Genomic DNA, 15981 nt, shown 5'->3' with positions numbered 1-15981 from the left:
TAAAGATAGCAAAGAAAATGTAAAAACAGCTGTAGGGATGAATTATAAGCAGAGAGCAAACATAACTAATAATAACAACAACACACGGTAGTAATGATTGAAGACAAAAAATTAATCAAATTACTTAAAAGATGATGAAAGTTGATACTGTTACTGTGTTATCCTGGTCAAAATGGGGAGTTGCATCTCGGCATTCCTCTTGGTCTTCAGTCCCTTCCATTGATGCTCCATCCATCAATCTTGGGTGACATGGCGCCACTGCCTGCCTGGCAGATGTAGATTCATTGGTAAGGTAAGTGTGCATTGTTTTTACAAGTATAAAAACAACAGTTAATGGACAGAATGCAGAACAATGTCATACATTCACCCCAGTACAGAGATCTGGGCCTAAATCCATTGTTTTTTTGCTCACCATTCCATTCCAGTTTGAACCTAGCCATATGCAAATCAGTCTTGACCCTGTGCCTCATGGGACCAGTCCAGCCCGAACTGCCAAGCCAGGTCCTCCCTGGATTGGAACCAAGCATCCTAGGACCGGTTTCGGGGTTTCACCCCTCTTCAGTCAGGATAGCTTGATTCCAGTGGCATGGAGGTCACGGGACTCACGTCTGAGCATACCCATCCCACTCGGGGTGACAAATGCATAAGCACCAGTTAATGAACAGAATACAGAACAATGTCATACATTCACCCTAGTACAGAGATCTGGGCCTAAATCCATCTTTTTTTGCTCACCATACCATTCCAGTTTGAACCCAGCCTTATGCAAATCAGTCTTGACCCTGTGCCTCATGGGAACAGTCCAGCCCGAACTGCCAGGTCAGGTCCTCCCTGGACTGGAAACAAGCATCCTAGGACCAGTTTCGGCTTTCAGCCCAAGAGGGGTGAAACCCAGAAACCGGTCCTAGGATGCTTGATTCCGGTCCAGGGAAGACATGGCTTGGCAGTTTGGTCTGGACTGGACTGTTCCCATGAGGCACAGGGTCAAGACTGATTTGCATATGGCCATGTCTGAACTGGGGTGGTGTGGTGAGCAAAATAACGATGGACTAAACCCAGCTCTGTGACTGGGGGGTGAATGTTTTGCCATCATCTTGTGTGTTTTGCTGTTTTTCCAAGAATAGCACAGGGTAAAAGCCGGCCTGTAAGTGTAAATGGAAAAACAAATGGGATATTGAAAAATCAATGAATAAAAAAAATGCATCGATGACGGTGGAGTGCAACAAGAGAAGAGAACACTTTCAGACTGAGGCGGAATGGATACATCATGTCTACTCTGTTTATAGCATTTTAAGCTACAACAACAACAGGACAGAGCAGGCCCATGGCACCGGGCCGTGACCAAACCTCCATTTAGCTTAAATTTTGACAGAGCCAGACAAAGCACATATACAGCAACCTAGCATTTTCAAAATTAGGTGACTAAATCAATGCACCGCTGTCAGTCAGACCACTGCACTCGACTCCACCACTACACGGACATGTATGTCTGCTGTGGTTCTTGTTGACTTGAGTTTACCTTTTATGCCACTTCATGAAATGCAGTTGATCCAGCAATCATCTCCGATCCTAAGTACTGACTGACTGCGAAGAGTATAATATGGTCATCATGATCATGGTGTCCAACTCAGTCTGTAGTGTACCGTGTGAGTCCAGAGTCCATATTCAAATATCCAATGGATCGCCCTGCAGTAGAAGTACAATTTTGTTATTAAACAACAAGTCTGTTTACAACATTAACCAGAAACAGTTACAGGAGGACACATATACAGCACCAGAGCATTTTCCAAAGTAAGTAACTAAATCAACACACGGCTGTCAGTCATACCTCCACTACTACACTCGTGACTACTCGACTCCACCACTACACAGACATGTAGGTCTGCTGAGGTTGTCGACTTATTTACCTTTTATGCCACTTGATTTGAAATGCCCCGAGTTATTCCATCAATTATCTCCGATCCAACTGACTGACTGCGAAGATAGTATGGTCATCATCATGGTGTTGTACGTGTTTTCCAACTCCAACTCAGCCTGTAGTGTACCGAGTACGACTCCGACTAAGTCCATATTCCATATTAAAAAATGCAACGGATATTGGCCTACAGTAGTAGGAGTTCAATTTGGTTAATAAACAACAAGAAGGGAAGCATTGACTGTCACTTGAGTCACTTTTAGTTGGTAGATTAATTACTAGTATAGTTTGATTTCATGCACAACGTCATCAACACAAAAAACAGCAATCACTCTGATTCTGCATCCAACGCATGCTATCATTACCTGTCTTGCTCTTCTCTTTGGCTGTCAGATGCCTAGTTCTGACAGGAGTGTGTTTTTTTTTACCAAGGCAGTGGCCTCATTATTACTCCACATTCACTCTATATTTCGGTTTTCTTATTCATCTGTGGCAGTATGTCGCAGTTGAAGTTGGTTCACATGGTCAGCGCTGTGAGATGGGCCGTGGCCTGGGAAGCAGTCATTGGTCAATTGAGTTTGCAGAAATGTGACATGTCAGCAAGTTTCTTCGAAGAGTCTTGTCTTTCTCTGCCAAGTACCTTTTGTTCTGACATTGATGAGCTTTTGATGCCTGCTGAGGGGCGGTAGCCTAGTTCTGACAGTGATGAGTTTCGGCTCGGAAACAAAAGGAGGATAGCTATAGTCATGTTCCACTTTTTCTGGAGGGACTGTTAGAGGCAAAATTTCTTGTACTTTTCTCCATCCAATGTCTGGCTTGAGGGAAATGTATTTAGGGCGAGTCAGGAAGATGGAGCAGGACTCTGAGGAGTGGACAGGGAAATGCACAGAGGTGCAACTCCAATATGGAAATAAAAAGAGAGACGGTGGTGATGGATTTGTTGTGATTCGAACCAGAAAGACAGAGACACACACAAATAAAGGAAGAAAGAAAGTGACAATTTGAAAGCCTAGTTGTCAGGTAAGAGGAGCTCATCCTCAAACTCTGGTGGTTGGATCAGAAGTAGGTCATCTAACACTGTACTTCCGTCACCTAAGTCGCTCTTCTCTTCCTGCTGTGATTCAGGTATTTTGTACTCTGGTGGTATAAAGTGCTGATTCATTTTGATCATGGTTAACCTCTCCACGCTTTTGGTCGAGAGACTGGTCCTTTTCAAAGTTACAATGGCACCAGCAGCACTGAAAACATACTCAGAAGAGACACTTGCGACGGGAAGCCAGATACTTTATCGCCAGCCTGCTGAGCATTGTCCATTGGCCTCTTTCCCCATACCAATACACCAATGGGTTTCGATCCATGAAGACTTCTGTTGTGTCATCCAGATAGGCCTGGACCATAAGCTCAAGGCTCAGGGGAGCTCCTATTTGCCTGGCCTCTTTTGTGTGTGATTAATGCTTTAGAAACCAATTCAGTTGCTGATTGTACTGTGGCTGGTGATGATCCTGTTCCTGCTGTTGTTGATGTTAGTGGTGTTGTTGGTGACTGCTGGGAGGCAAACGCACTGCCCTCAGGCTCTGAAGTAGAACTTGACTCTGGATGACCTGTAGTACTTGTTCTGGCCTGGGGTGGCGGGCCTCTAAATACCAGCCGTTTGTTTTCAAAGTCAGTGGCTTCCTCAGCTATAAACGTTTTGTACTTGGAAACATCCACTTCGGAAAAAGGAATTACTGCCTTACTGTTCAGAAATACTTTGTACTGTGGATCCAAAATTGTGGCCTGTAATGTAATGTTGATGTGACACAATGTTATTTTGAATCCTTGAATTTTCAGATAAGCGAACAGCTAAGGAGTAAGCCAAATAATATGCGTCTTGTTTGTCATCCACACCTGCGTACATTTCAGACACCTCCTTCAGCTGTTGCTCTTGCATGTGCAACAATGGGATAGCTTGGTCCATAGTACAGTCTTCCCTTCTGACTTCACATGTGAAGACCTCAAAAGGAAGTAGCATCTATGTCAGGCATTTAACGAGGTCCCATTGGCCCATTTCAACAGTCATGCCTCTCACAGTAGGATCCCCTAATCTTTGCATGACATAAGCATTGAGTGGTATGTACTGCTCAAACAGATGATCAAGCATGTAATAAGTTGAATTCCAACGTGTTGGCACCTCCTGGATGAGTGCTTTGACTGGCATTTTATGTTCACATTGGCTGGAATTATATTATCATGTTGAATGATCCTCAGCTGCTTCCGGGCTTTAAAAGAACGACTGAAATGTGTGCATATTCTTCTGCAGGTGGCCAGTAAGTTGCTGACTTTGTATTCATTTTTCAGAAAGTCTTAAACAACAATGTTAATGCAGTGTGCCAAACACGGGACCCTGAATAGCCACCATCTTTCATGGCCCTAACTACATTACTGCCATTGTCCGTGGCAACAAAACCAATGTTAAGCCCTCTTGGGCGCAGCCACTCAAAGACCTTGCTGTTAAACTCATCCAAAATGTTTGCAGCAGTATGAGATTTCTCCATGGCAAACATGGCTACAGGTGCATGTTTGCGGGTGGCATTAAAAATCTCAGCAGCGTCAACACCAGCAGATATCTTTTCTCTAACCCCTACAAGAGAGATCCAGTGTGCAGTGATGCACATGTATTCAGTGGCTTGGCAACTGGTCCACATGTCTGTTGTCAGGTGGATACTCTGAACAGCACTCTGCTTCAAGGCTTTTCCAAGCAATTCCAGCACGTCGTGATGTAGTGCTGGAACAGCAACCCTGGCGAAATAGTAGCGGCTGGGAACCTGCCATTTTGGGCAGATGGCTGTCACAAATTCCAGAAAACCCACCCCTTCAACAAAAGAAAAAGGTCCGGTGCTAACATTTTAGCCAGCTTTGCATTGTACAAACGTGCCATTGGGTGGTTGCGTTCGTACTGCCCCTCCGCCCTAAACTTGCTGATAATGGCAGGCTGCACGGTTTTCCTTCCTGTTAGGCTCAACGACGCACTTTTTTCATTGCGTTAATCCTTGCTGTCTCAGGCTGACCCTTACTCTTGTGCCACTGAGATGTTGCTGAGGGTGTGGACGATACCACTGCACTGCTGGGGTCAGGGCTACCACTACCAGAGAGAATGTCTCCCTGTCCTTTCTCTTTCACTGTGATTGGATCTTATACTCGTTTATCCCCACCAACACCAACGGTTGCAGTTTTTATGCCGCGAAGTTGGTCCTCCCAGTTGATCAAGTGGTGTTTTTTCAGATGGGTTATTTGGCCTCCGGTACCATAGTTTGTACCAAGTTTACCCCGACTAACAGAGGTATTACAAATGGAGCATATAGCAATGTTCTCCTCCTTTTCGCTAACCGTAAAGAAGTCCCAAACTGGGGAGCTTAACTTTTGTCTCCTGCTGGAGGTGCCACTTCCAATGCCGGATGAACTGGAGGGTGTGCATTGAATTTGACTCTGTGTAGTACCACTTCCTACTTCTACTGAGGTGGTGGTGGTTGTGCTGGATGTAGGTCGCTGCCGGGCCTTTGCTAATGCAAATATGGAAGCTGTAGGTGGTGTTGGTGTTACCTGTGTTGGTGTTATCCGTGCCACATCCCTCAGAGCAATTTGGGATGTGGTGGTAATGTCGGTCTCCACAGGGGCGGGAGTAATGTCCATGATGACTGGCTCATCATCATCCTGTTGTTCTACATTGACCTCCATAAATGTAAGGCTTTCGGGAACCTTCCTTTTTCCTAGCCTGGTCTTAGGACTTGTCTCCCTCTCAGACTCAGTTTGTGGCTCCCAAGTTGCATCTAGATCATCAGAAGGGGTGCTTGGCGAAGAACTCGATGGATTAACCATCCTTTTCCTTGTTGGGGATTTGGAAGACAATGGATCTTCTGAATGAGTGGCTTCCTCTTCTTCTTCCTCTGCATGAGGCTCAATTTCCTTAACTGCCCCTACTTCAGGAGGAACAACTCCTATGGCGGGCGGCTGTTGTTGACCACATATCTGCTGTGTTTCCTCCTGCATTAATTGGGTACTACTTTGAGATAGCGATAAGTTTATCTCAGGCTCAGCATCACTGGTTTCCACCATTAGGCTGGCTACCTCTTCCACACTCATGTGCTTAGGCCTGGGTTGGTGGGATGGGCCCACTGATGCGGAGGTGCTGCCTCCAGTTTGCCCCCCGGACACTGCTGCTGCAGGTGTAATTTTTGGTCTCCCAAAAAAGGTTTTGGGCGGCACACCAGACTTAAGTGTCACTTCCTTCTTCTGTTCCTTCTTCTCAACAGCAACTTTATTGGTACTGGAGGACCTGGTACCTGCCTTCTTTGGGGCCATCTTCTTCAGGTGTCAGTAGCACTCAGTAGCACAAGTTGCAGAGATGTCTGGTCAGGTCACACGTTACGTCGTGTACAGCAGCAGGACGTCTGTCTGGGAGTTCAACGGGTGATGATGACACACCCCCTCCTCAGTCTTTTCTGCACCTAAAAGCAAAAAAGCCAGAAGAAGACCAGTCAAACGTGGAATTTGTTGTGCTTAAATTACTAATAGTACAATCAAACAAAAATAATATACAATATATAATTTAGTGTGTGGTGGTCACAATTATTAAATTTTAGTAACTCAGTGAACAACAACAGTGTAGCCATTTATGAGACTTTTATAACAAAGGCTTTCCTGGTGTACTGTGCACACTCAGGAAGAATAAGAATAGCAAAGAAGAAAAACAAAAATACAAATGCAGTGGAGCCTGTTTGGCCTTAACTTGTGCATCACGTGGGATGGATGCATCATCAGGGAGCTGCAGCCGGCAATGGGGATGGATTTGGAAGCAGACAAGAGGAACAATGGAAAGACACGCAGGCCTATGTGGCAAAAACAGCACACTACTAACTACCACCACAAAATGGCCCCCAGCAACACATGGTTACTCACAGGCACAAGGCACAGAAAACAATGAACTCAAGCCGGCCTATATGGCCAGACAAAGGGTGCCTGATAAACAACACAGATTTAATGCAAAAACGCAAATCCACATGGCTAAAAAGGTTAGAAAGTTACACAACACCCACAACAACAACACATACACATGCAGCAAAGGCATTTATTTAACACACCCCAAAAATGAAATACACCCCCAAAAAAAAAACACATTTTGCAATTCAATCCAAGGCCATCCATGCCCTAAATGATTTTCAACAGACACCGCAGAAACAGTGTTTCATGCACCTATGAATACCTCTTGGCCTACTGGCTGAAAAGGCCTAACATACACCCAAAAAGTGAAACCCCCCCAAAAAAACACATTTTACAATTCAATCCAATGCCATCCATGCCCTGAATGATGTTTAAATGTAACAGACTACACAAAAACAGTTGTTTCATGCACACATGATGATTGATGAGTACCTCTGGGCCTACTGGCAGACTAGGCCACAAGCTTGGAGGCCTATGACAAAAGCATAGTGGCTGGTTCCACAGAATGGCCGCCACCACATGGCCAGGCCACCCACAACAACAAGAAAAGGATGACAAGACAGACAATGCAGGCCTATGGCAAAAGCACAATGCCTGGCTTCACAAAATGGCTGCCACCCACATGGTCTGGCCACCCACAGTAACAAGAAAGTAAAGACAAAGGACAGGACCAAGAAGTTGGAGACTCTGAGGAACTTTCTTCCTCTTTAAAAAAATTGTAAAAAAAGTAAAATGACTCCTTGCTCAAAAGACTACAGCCAAATGACATCCTGAGGAGTTTTTATAGCAAAATGAACAAAATCATCACTTTCGAGAAGGTTTTATGCTGCTCGAGAGATATTCTTCGCCAGATTGCAAATTCAGCATGTTCGGCATCGCGATCTTCACAAAAAGTCATTATCGAGGGCGCGAAAACGCATATTGAGCTTGCGAAGAAGAAAAAAAGTGTAAGTCTGCGTTGTCGCGCAGTGCGGTGTTACCAAAACTCCGCGAGCTGAACGCCCAGGGTTAACTACTGGCTGAAAAGGCCTATTTATTTAACACACACCAAAAAACTGAAATACCACCCCAAAAACCACATTTTGCAATTCAATCCAATGCCATCCATGCCATAAATGATGTTAAAATTCAACATACAACACAGAAACAGTTTTTATGAACCCATGATGACTACCTCTGGGCCTATTGGCAGACTAGGCCACAAGCTTGGAAGCCTATGGCAAAAGCAAGCACACTGCCTTGCTCCACAAAATGGCCGCCACCCACATGGCCAGGCCACCCACAAGAACAAGAAAGTGAAGACAGACACTGCAGTCTTATGGCAAAAGCACACTGCCTTGATGGCTCCACAAAATGGCCGCTGGCCACCCACAACAAAAAGAAATAGAAGACAGACAATGCAAGCCTATGGCAAAAGCACGCTACCTGCCTTCACAAAATGGCTGCCACCCACATGGTGAGGCCACAACAACTAAAGCATAAGCCAAGGGGTACAAAGAAAAGACATGCAGGCCTATATGGAAAAAAGCAGCACACTACTAAACTACCACCACAAAATAGCCGCAAGCCACATGATCATTCACAGTCACAACAGGCCATAGAAAACAATGAACTCAAGCAGGCCTATATATGACCAGACAAAGGAGGCCTGCTAAACAACACAGCTTTAATACAAAAATGCAAAAAACAAAAATCCATAGGGCTATGAAAGGTTTGAAAGTTACACAACAAGCACACATCCATCAAAGGTATTTATTTAATAACACACACCCAAAAAGTGAAATACACCCCAAAAACCACATTTAGCAATTCAATTCAATGCCATCCATGCCCTACATGATGTTTAAATTCAAAAGACACCACAGAAACATGCACCAATGGGTACCTCAGGGCCTACTGGCTGAAATTACAATAAAAGAAAAACATTTAGGCCCCATCTGAAACTACAGCCCACCCACAACAGTACATTTTAAAAAATGATGAAAATCCCAAACAAATGTAGGTACAAACAATGCCCCAAACAACAAGTACACCAATTCTCCAACTTACTTGTAAAATCTCAAATCCAAAAGTCCTCAAATCCAATCCAATGATATGATGCAGCAGACAGACACAAAAAGTGATCCTTCCAGCTCCAAATCCAAATGAAAGTGAAGAGCACATGGACAAAGTACTGGGAGGAGCCTGCTGGACAGGAACAGGAAGTTGGACACTCAGGGGCACTTCCTTCCTCTTGAAAAAAAATTTAAAAAGAGAAAAAGGACTTCTTGCACAAAAAACTACAGCCAAATCACAATCTGAGGATTTTTTTTTAAGCAAAATAATCATTTTTGAGAAGGTTTTATGATGCTCGAGAGATATTCTTTGCCAGATTGCTATTTCTGCGTGTTTGGGATCACGATCTTACCAACACTGCCGCCGAAAGTCAGATGGCGTGTCCGAATGACGTGTTCGCGTTCACACACTCTCACGGGATCGTGCGGCCGGATTCCAAATCTCATGACGCATGCGAACAGATAGGAAATCTCATCGCCGAACGCAGAATCCCGATAAGTCGTTAACGCGCGCGCGAGAACGCATATTGAGCGCACGAAGAAAAAAATACAAATACGCTACATTGCAGATTGAGTAGTATTTGGTAACTATGCGCTCTACGCGAACCGCGAAGTTACCGAAACTATGCAAACTCCGCGAGCGTGGCGTAGTTCACCACCCGGGGAGGAATGCAGTGCTAAAGGAGATAAAACAACAAATTAGAAAGCTGCATCCTATTTGGCTAAAAACAAACACCAAATTGCCTAAAAGGAGCTCATCCCGCTACTCAAGATTTCACAGACAAACTGGTTAATCATTACACGGCCAAAACAGACACATTGGACTCATACTTAAAAGAAATACAAAGCACCAGCACTGGCCCTTTTCCAAAACAACAATCCAATAATACTCTAACTCAGCCTCTCCGTTCCTTTCAGCACATCGCACACAATGAATTTATGACCCATGTCAAAGCAAGCAGGCCTGCTGGCAGACCTTTTGACCAGTGTCCACCACAAACCCTCAAGATAATCCTTCAAACTACCTCAGCTGCCACTCCAGTAAGAAGAATCATCAACTATTCCTTATGTACCGGAATATTTCCAGAAGAACTGAAAAAGTCATACATATGCCTATAAATGAAGAAAACAAATTTGGACCTGCCGAACCACATTAACTACAGACCAATTACAAATGGACCTTTCCTGGGCAAACTGATGGAAAAATGCCCAGATGTCACAATTCATTTAAGATAATGCCATACTTTCAGACTTCCAAACTGGATTCCGTGCAGGAAGAGGCACAGAATCTGCCCTCCTTGCCACCTGGGATGAACTGAAGAACACAGATGACTGCATCAGGGTTGCTGCTCTACTCCTCTTGGACCTCTTGAATGACTTTGACACAGTTGACCATGACACTCTGATATGAAGACTCTACGAAGCCGGCATAGAGGGGACTGCTTTAGAATGGATAACATCCTACCTTCGCAACAGAACTAATGTCATTCATAACCCCCCTTTCTAATCAAAACCATACTTCACAAAGGCAGGGATGGGGTCTCTCAAGGCACTATCAGCTAGCCCATGCTTTTCAACATCTACATGTAGTCATTACCTGCACTGATCAATCAATTTCACCTCACGTCATATAACTATGCAGAAGACATGCAAATACTCCTTTAACTGGAATGCCCCGAAGAGATTGAACGGTCACCTATTTTCAGTTCTCTCAGAGCCGAGGATCAATGAATGACATGGAGTTATCACAAATTGAATGCTTCCAAAACACAAATACTCACGTGTGGTGAATAGAGAAATGATGACCCGCTCGCTGCCTGGACTGATGATCCGAGAACACTGCTTAAAGTATCAGCGGAAATAGGAAACCTTGGAATGACCATGGACTCCAAGCTATCAATGAATGCCCAAGTGGACAAACTAGCAAGATCAAGCTTTGTTACTATAACAACTCTGAGACAAATATACCCCCATTTGAGATTTCCAAACAAGATTCAGGCTACCATCTATCTTGTTCTGTCCAGACTTGATTACAATCACCTTTGAAAAGACTACAATAAATTCAGAACTCAGCTGCCAGACTACTCTTACATATAAAGCTGCAAGACTGCATGGCCCCTGCTTCTAAACCCTGCATTGGTTACTGGTTGCCAGAAGATTCACGTTCAAGCTGGTTTGTATCACCCACAAAGCAATACATGGAATGAGAACGCTCTTCATCTGGAATAAAATCACCAAACAATTTCAACAAAGGAACCTCCGCTCTAGAGTGGGTGGCACATCCTTCTCTGTTCAAGCAGCCAAACTATGGAACTCTTTACCCCCCAACATAAAATCCATGAATAACCTCCTTATCTTCAGAAAACTACTAAAGAATTGGATCTTCCCCACATAACCACTATACGCAAACAGACATATACAGCATATCCCTCTATATATAAGAATGTACTTGTACAATAGATATGTACCTCTATGTGTATTGCTTTGAATAAATGTGTAGAATAATATTTTATTTTTTAAATATAGATATTCATTAGTTCTTCATAACAAATGTACATATTACTGAGAGTTACATTTTTCTATGTCTTTAACATGTATATAAGTGGCTGCATAAATATGTACATCTTTTATCATAACTATTTATCTACAATTGCTTCACTATTGAATTACAAATAAAACAATATAGTAGTTAATAATGTATTTTATAGTTAATATGTTAATACATGAATTTAAAGTAAAAAAACACTTGAAAGCCGGAGTTTATTTAATGCATCTTTAATCTACAAATACTACCTTACTTTATGCATCTATATACCTTCCATATACCTATGGATTCATATATTTATTACTTTTCTTCTAATTCAGTACATACAATGAACTACCCTATTTCTCACCCTATACCTCTATCAATATATCCTCTACCTCTAATCTCTCATTCATCCCAAACCCCACACCACTACTATAATCCCCAAAATAAATCTTTCTAGATTCTTCCCTACTCTATCCCTCCTTGCTTCATCTCATACCTCTTTTAGTATTCCAATCCCTCAAAACAAGCCTCTCTAAAGGCTTCCCTCTGACTCTCCCCCCTTTCACTAATCCCAAGCCTCTTTCTACAGCTATGAGCACCAAAGAAACAAAAATCTAAATCCATCCTTCTTTAATCACTCCACTATCCCTTTCAATTCAAATAACAGACTAACATATCTACCAATCATATTACTTTCTTATTTCACTATACTAATTCAGCACAAATCCGTTATGGGTTCCGGAGTAGCATTCTACTTGCCGAAAAAGGGCTTCAACACCCCATCGGGGGTAGCAAGCACTATATAAATGCAATCCTTTCTCCCTCTTCTATTTCTCCACTATCCTTCTCAATTCAAATAACAGACTAACATGTCGACCACTGCAATAAATTTCATATTTCACTTTACTAACTCACCACTAATGCTTTATGATTTCCAAAGTAGCGTGCTACTCGCTGAAAAAGCTCTTCAACACATCATCAAGGGTAACAAGCGCAATATAAATGCAACCCCTTTTCCCTCTTCTATCCCTCCACTATCCTTTTCAATCCAAATAACTAACCTATCTACCACTCACATTACTTTCATGTTTCTCTATACTAATTCACCACTAATCCTTTATGGGTTTCGTAGTAGCGTGCTACTTGCCAAAAAAGCGCGTCAACACCCCATCAGGGATAGCAAGCGATATATAAGTGCAATCCTTTTTCCCTCTTCCATCCCTACATTATCTTTCTCAATCCAAATAACAGACTAACATCCACTACTCAAATTATTTTCAAATTTCACTATGGTAATTCACCACTAATCCTTTATGGGATCTGGAGTAGTGTGCTACTTGCCGTAAAAGTTTTCCCTCTGCTATCCCTCCACTATCCTTCTCAATCCAAATAACTGACTAACATATTCACCACTCATATTACTTGTATATTTCACTATACTAATTCACCATTAATTAGTTATGGGAACAGACTAATATGTCCACCACTCAAATTCATTTCATATGTCACTGTGCTAACTCACCACTAATCCTTTATAGATTCCTGACTAGCGTGCTACGTGCCAAAACAACTTTTCAACACCTCATCAGAGGTAGCAAGCACTATATAAATGCAAAGGTTTTTCCCTCTTCTATCCCTCCACTATCCTTCTCAATCCAAATAACTGACTAACATGTCCATCACTCAAATAAATTTCGTATTTCACTGTAGTAATTCACCACTAACCCTTTATGGTTCTGGAGTAGCATGCTACCCATTAAAAATGTGCTTTGACGCCTTTACGATGCAATTACAATACAATACAATTTGTCAGTTTTTTAGCTTCTCCACTAAAAGACCAAAGGTAAATCCCAAAATAGTGATTCCCCAGCTGAAGGGAGGGAGTATCCTGTACTGCATTCCGGAGATAGGGGCAGATGGCATTCCGGAAGTAACAGACCTTCCGGCAGTTCTTTGTGTTCCGTGTCATTATTTCGAAACATATGGCATAAGTTCAGAAACATTCATCGTCCCCTTTGCCACATCCCCCCACACACTGTTTTATGCTTAACAGAGCCCTTCTTCATTAGCGTTACATCACCTTAGAGGAAGCTTGCAAAGCAGCCTTTGAGATGGTTGGATGGCCGGGTATCTGAGTGCCCTGAGGAGCAAGTGGAGTCCATTCCAGATGTTGCTGTAGTAAAGTGCGGCTGCTTTGCTCTTTCAATGGAGGAATGTCAGTTTTTGCCACATTGATTTCTGATGCAGGCCTCCCTCACTATGTACCCATCACCACACGACTCCTCCATCCTCTTCTCTTAAAGGGACCATGGAGTGTAGAGAAAAAATAGTTCTCTTTGCCCAGTCCTGCATCCCTAACAATGGCCAGCAACATTGGCTTCCAAGAATATTTGATGCCCGTGGCTGGGATTTTGGGATCGATTGCGCAATCCTCTACAGATGGCCCGTTTAAGACTGACAAAGTGTTCTGCATCCAGGGATCACTGTATCAGTTCAGATGGCGCAGTATGTTGCACACATGGCCTTTCCTATCTCTGTGAAGATCTCGGAGCCTGTTGATTGTCTATGACTATAGCCCCTCTTAGATACATCTGGATCTGTGGCATTCTTTAATGATCAGAATGCCAACATTTATAACCCAAAAGTTAGTTATGGGAGCTTTTCACAGCACTCAGTGTATCTTTCTAATTCTTTGTGTTATGCAAGAATATATATGGTTTTAACAATCTACAACATACACTCAAGGGTTTAAGAGGAGCAGTGTAATATTGTGTTTTTCTAGCAGAAGAGCCAAGCCGAGGAACTTGATTGAGGGTTTCTCAAACTTCAAGTGGAGGAATACGCACAATTGGACTGATTCTTGGGAATTCATTAGTACATGGCCCATTACAGTCGACAGCAACTCCAGAACTATCTTCTAGTGTGAAAGCAGTATGGGACAAGACCAAAGAATGTGAAGCAAATTAGCATCAAATTGCAGACAACGATGACATGCAGCTGCAGCTCCTGGGCATATTTTGTTAATTCGGGCAGGTGTAAGTCAGACTCAGTTCAGATTATTTCATTGAATGTACGTAACACGGGAGCCGTGGGATAATTTATGGGGATTTTCCAATATTTTAGCTCAGTCCACATTGTGCAGAGGCTGTGCGAGATAACTCTGGATGGTGTTGGGTAGAATGGTCAGTAGGAAACAATGTGTAGTGTGGTAATCCCTCCGTAAAGTCTTTACGGATAAACCCTGTGTTATAGAGGGGGTGGCCAGACAACCAGTGTGCCACCAAAGGAGCTGTGCAGCTACATATTAGCATTCTAAGGCCGGAAGGGCTAATCCACCAGCAGTCACAGGTAGCTTTAGAGTGATAAGAGCTAACCGGCAACTCCTTGGTCCCAAAATCAGATATGGGACATGTAGAAGTGTCTGAAGAAGGAACGAGGGATGAACAGGTGTAGTTTTTCAAAATAATACAATAATTGGGGTAGCACCACCATCTTCATTAGTGCCACATGGCCCATTACTGAAAGTGGAGGAGAAGTTTAATTGCACAGAAAGGGAAAAACACTGCCATATGTTAAAGAAACACTTCCTACAAAGTGCAATCTTTATCTTGTTCTTATATTTTACTTGTGTAATTTACATCCCAAATATTTTGAAGATTCTGCATATATGGTGGCATGTACGGATGAGCCAGATCACTGGTTTGGCCTTAGTTCGACTGCAGAACCATTTTCAGACATGGGCAGAGTGGGTAATTGCCCAGTACAACCTTCCAAGGGTTCTGGTCCCTGATCACCCTTCACAAGCACAGTCAGCAGCTCATTGCACTAGCAGAATTTCCCGGGGGTGGGTGCTGCTTGCTCAACCCTTGACAGTGCCTCTTCTGTTTCTCTTTTCTCTGATGAGGCAAATCTCCAGGCAGACAATACTCTCCGATACTCAAGGCAGGCCCCTCCTCTCTGAATTTAGGAACTGTTCCACCATGTTCTTCTGTTGCTTATGCAGAATACTCCTCCTCCTACTGCTATGAGCACCAGTTCTTAGCAAGAATCCTTTGAATCAGTTGCTGCAAATCTCCTCTCTAATCCGGATTTCATCTCGCTCTTTAGTTCTCTTTGGCTGGTATTCTGGGCTCCCAGTTCTGAGCTAAATGTGGAATCCCAGATGCATACTCCAATGGTGTGAGAAAACAGACAAGTTGTAGGTACCTCACAAACTGACATTAGGAGTGAGATTGTCGACCACACCATCCGCTCTGCCTCATTAAATTTCTTTAAGTTTAACGTTGACTGGAGGTTGAGGTGAGGCAGATGTTTCAACTTGTCTTAACTAGCAGATGGGTATTTACCTTAATGTTTTCCAGACTATTAGCCATAGGTTTTAAAATGTTTGTAAATATAATCAAAGTTTTCAATTTTGCTGTTGCTTTTCTCCAAGAAGGTTTGGGTAGTTCTGGATAGGGGTGATGTGCTTGACACCGTTCTCAAGGTCATAAAATTACTACTGA

General features: G+C 43.1%; 1 protein-coding gene across 1 annotated transcript in view; it reads left to right on the top strand.

The window, feature by feature from the left end:
- Positions 1-15981, top strand: part of LOC146839322 (lectin-like) — a 174646-nt gene that overhangs the window by 156132 nt on the left and 2533 nt on the right. The gene's annotated exons all lie outside the window — the stretch shown is intronic.

Source organism: Triturus cristatus, chromosome 4_1, assembly GCF_964204655.1.
Source record: "Triturus cristatus chromosome 4_1, aTriCri1.1, whole genome shotgun sequence".
NCBI lineage: Eukaryota > Metazoa > Chordata > Amphibia > Caudata > Salamandridae > Triturus > Triturus cristatus.
Note: the sequence above shows the minus strand (reverse complement) of the source record. Positions and strands in the feature narration are given on the sequence as shown.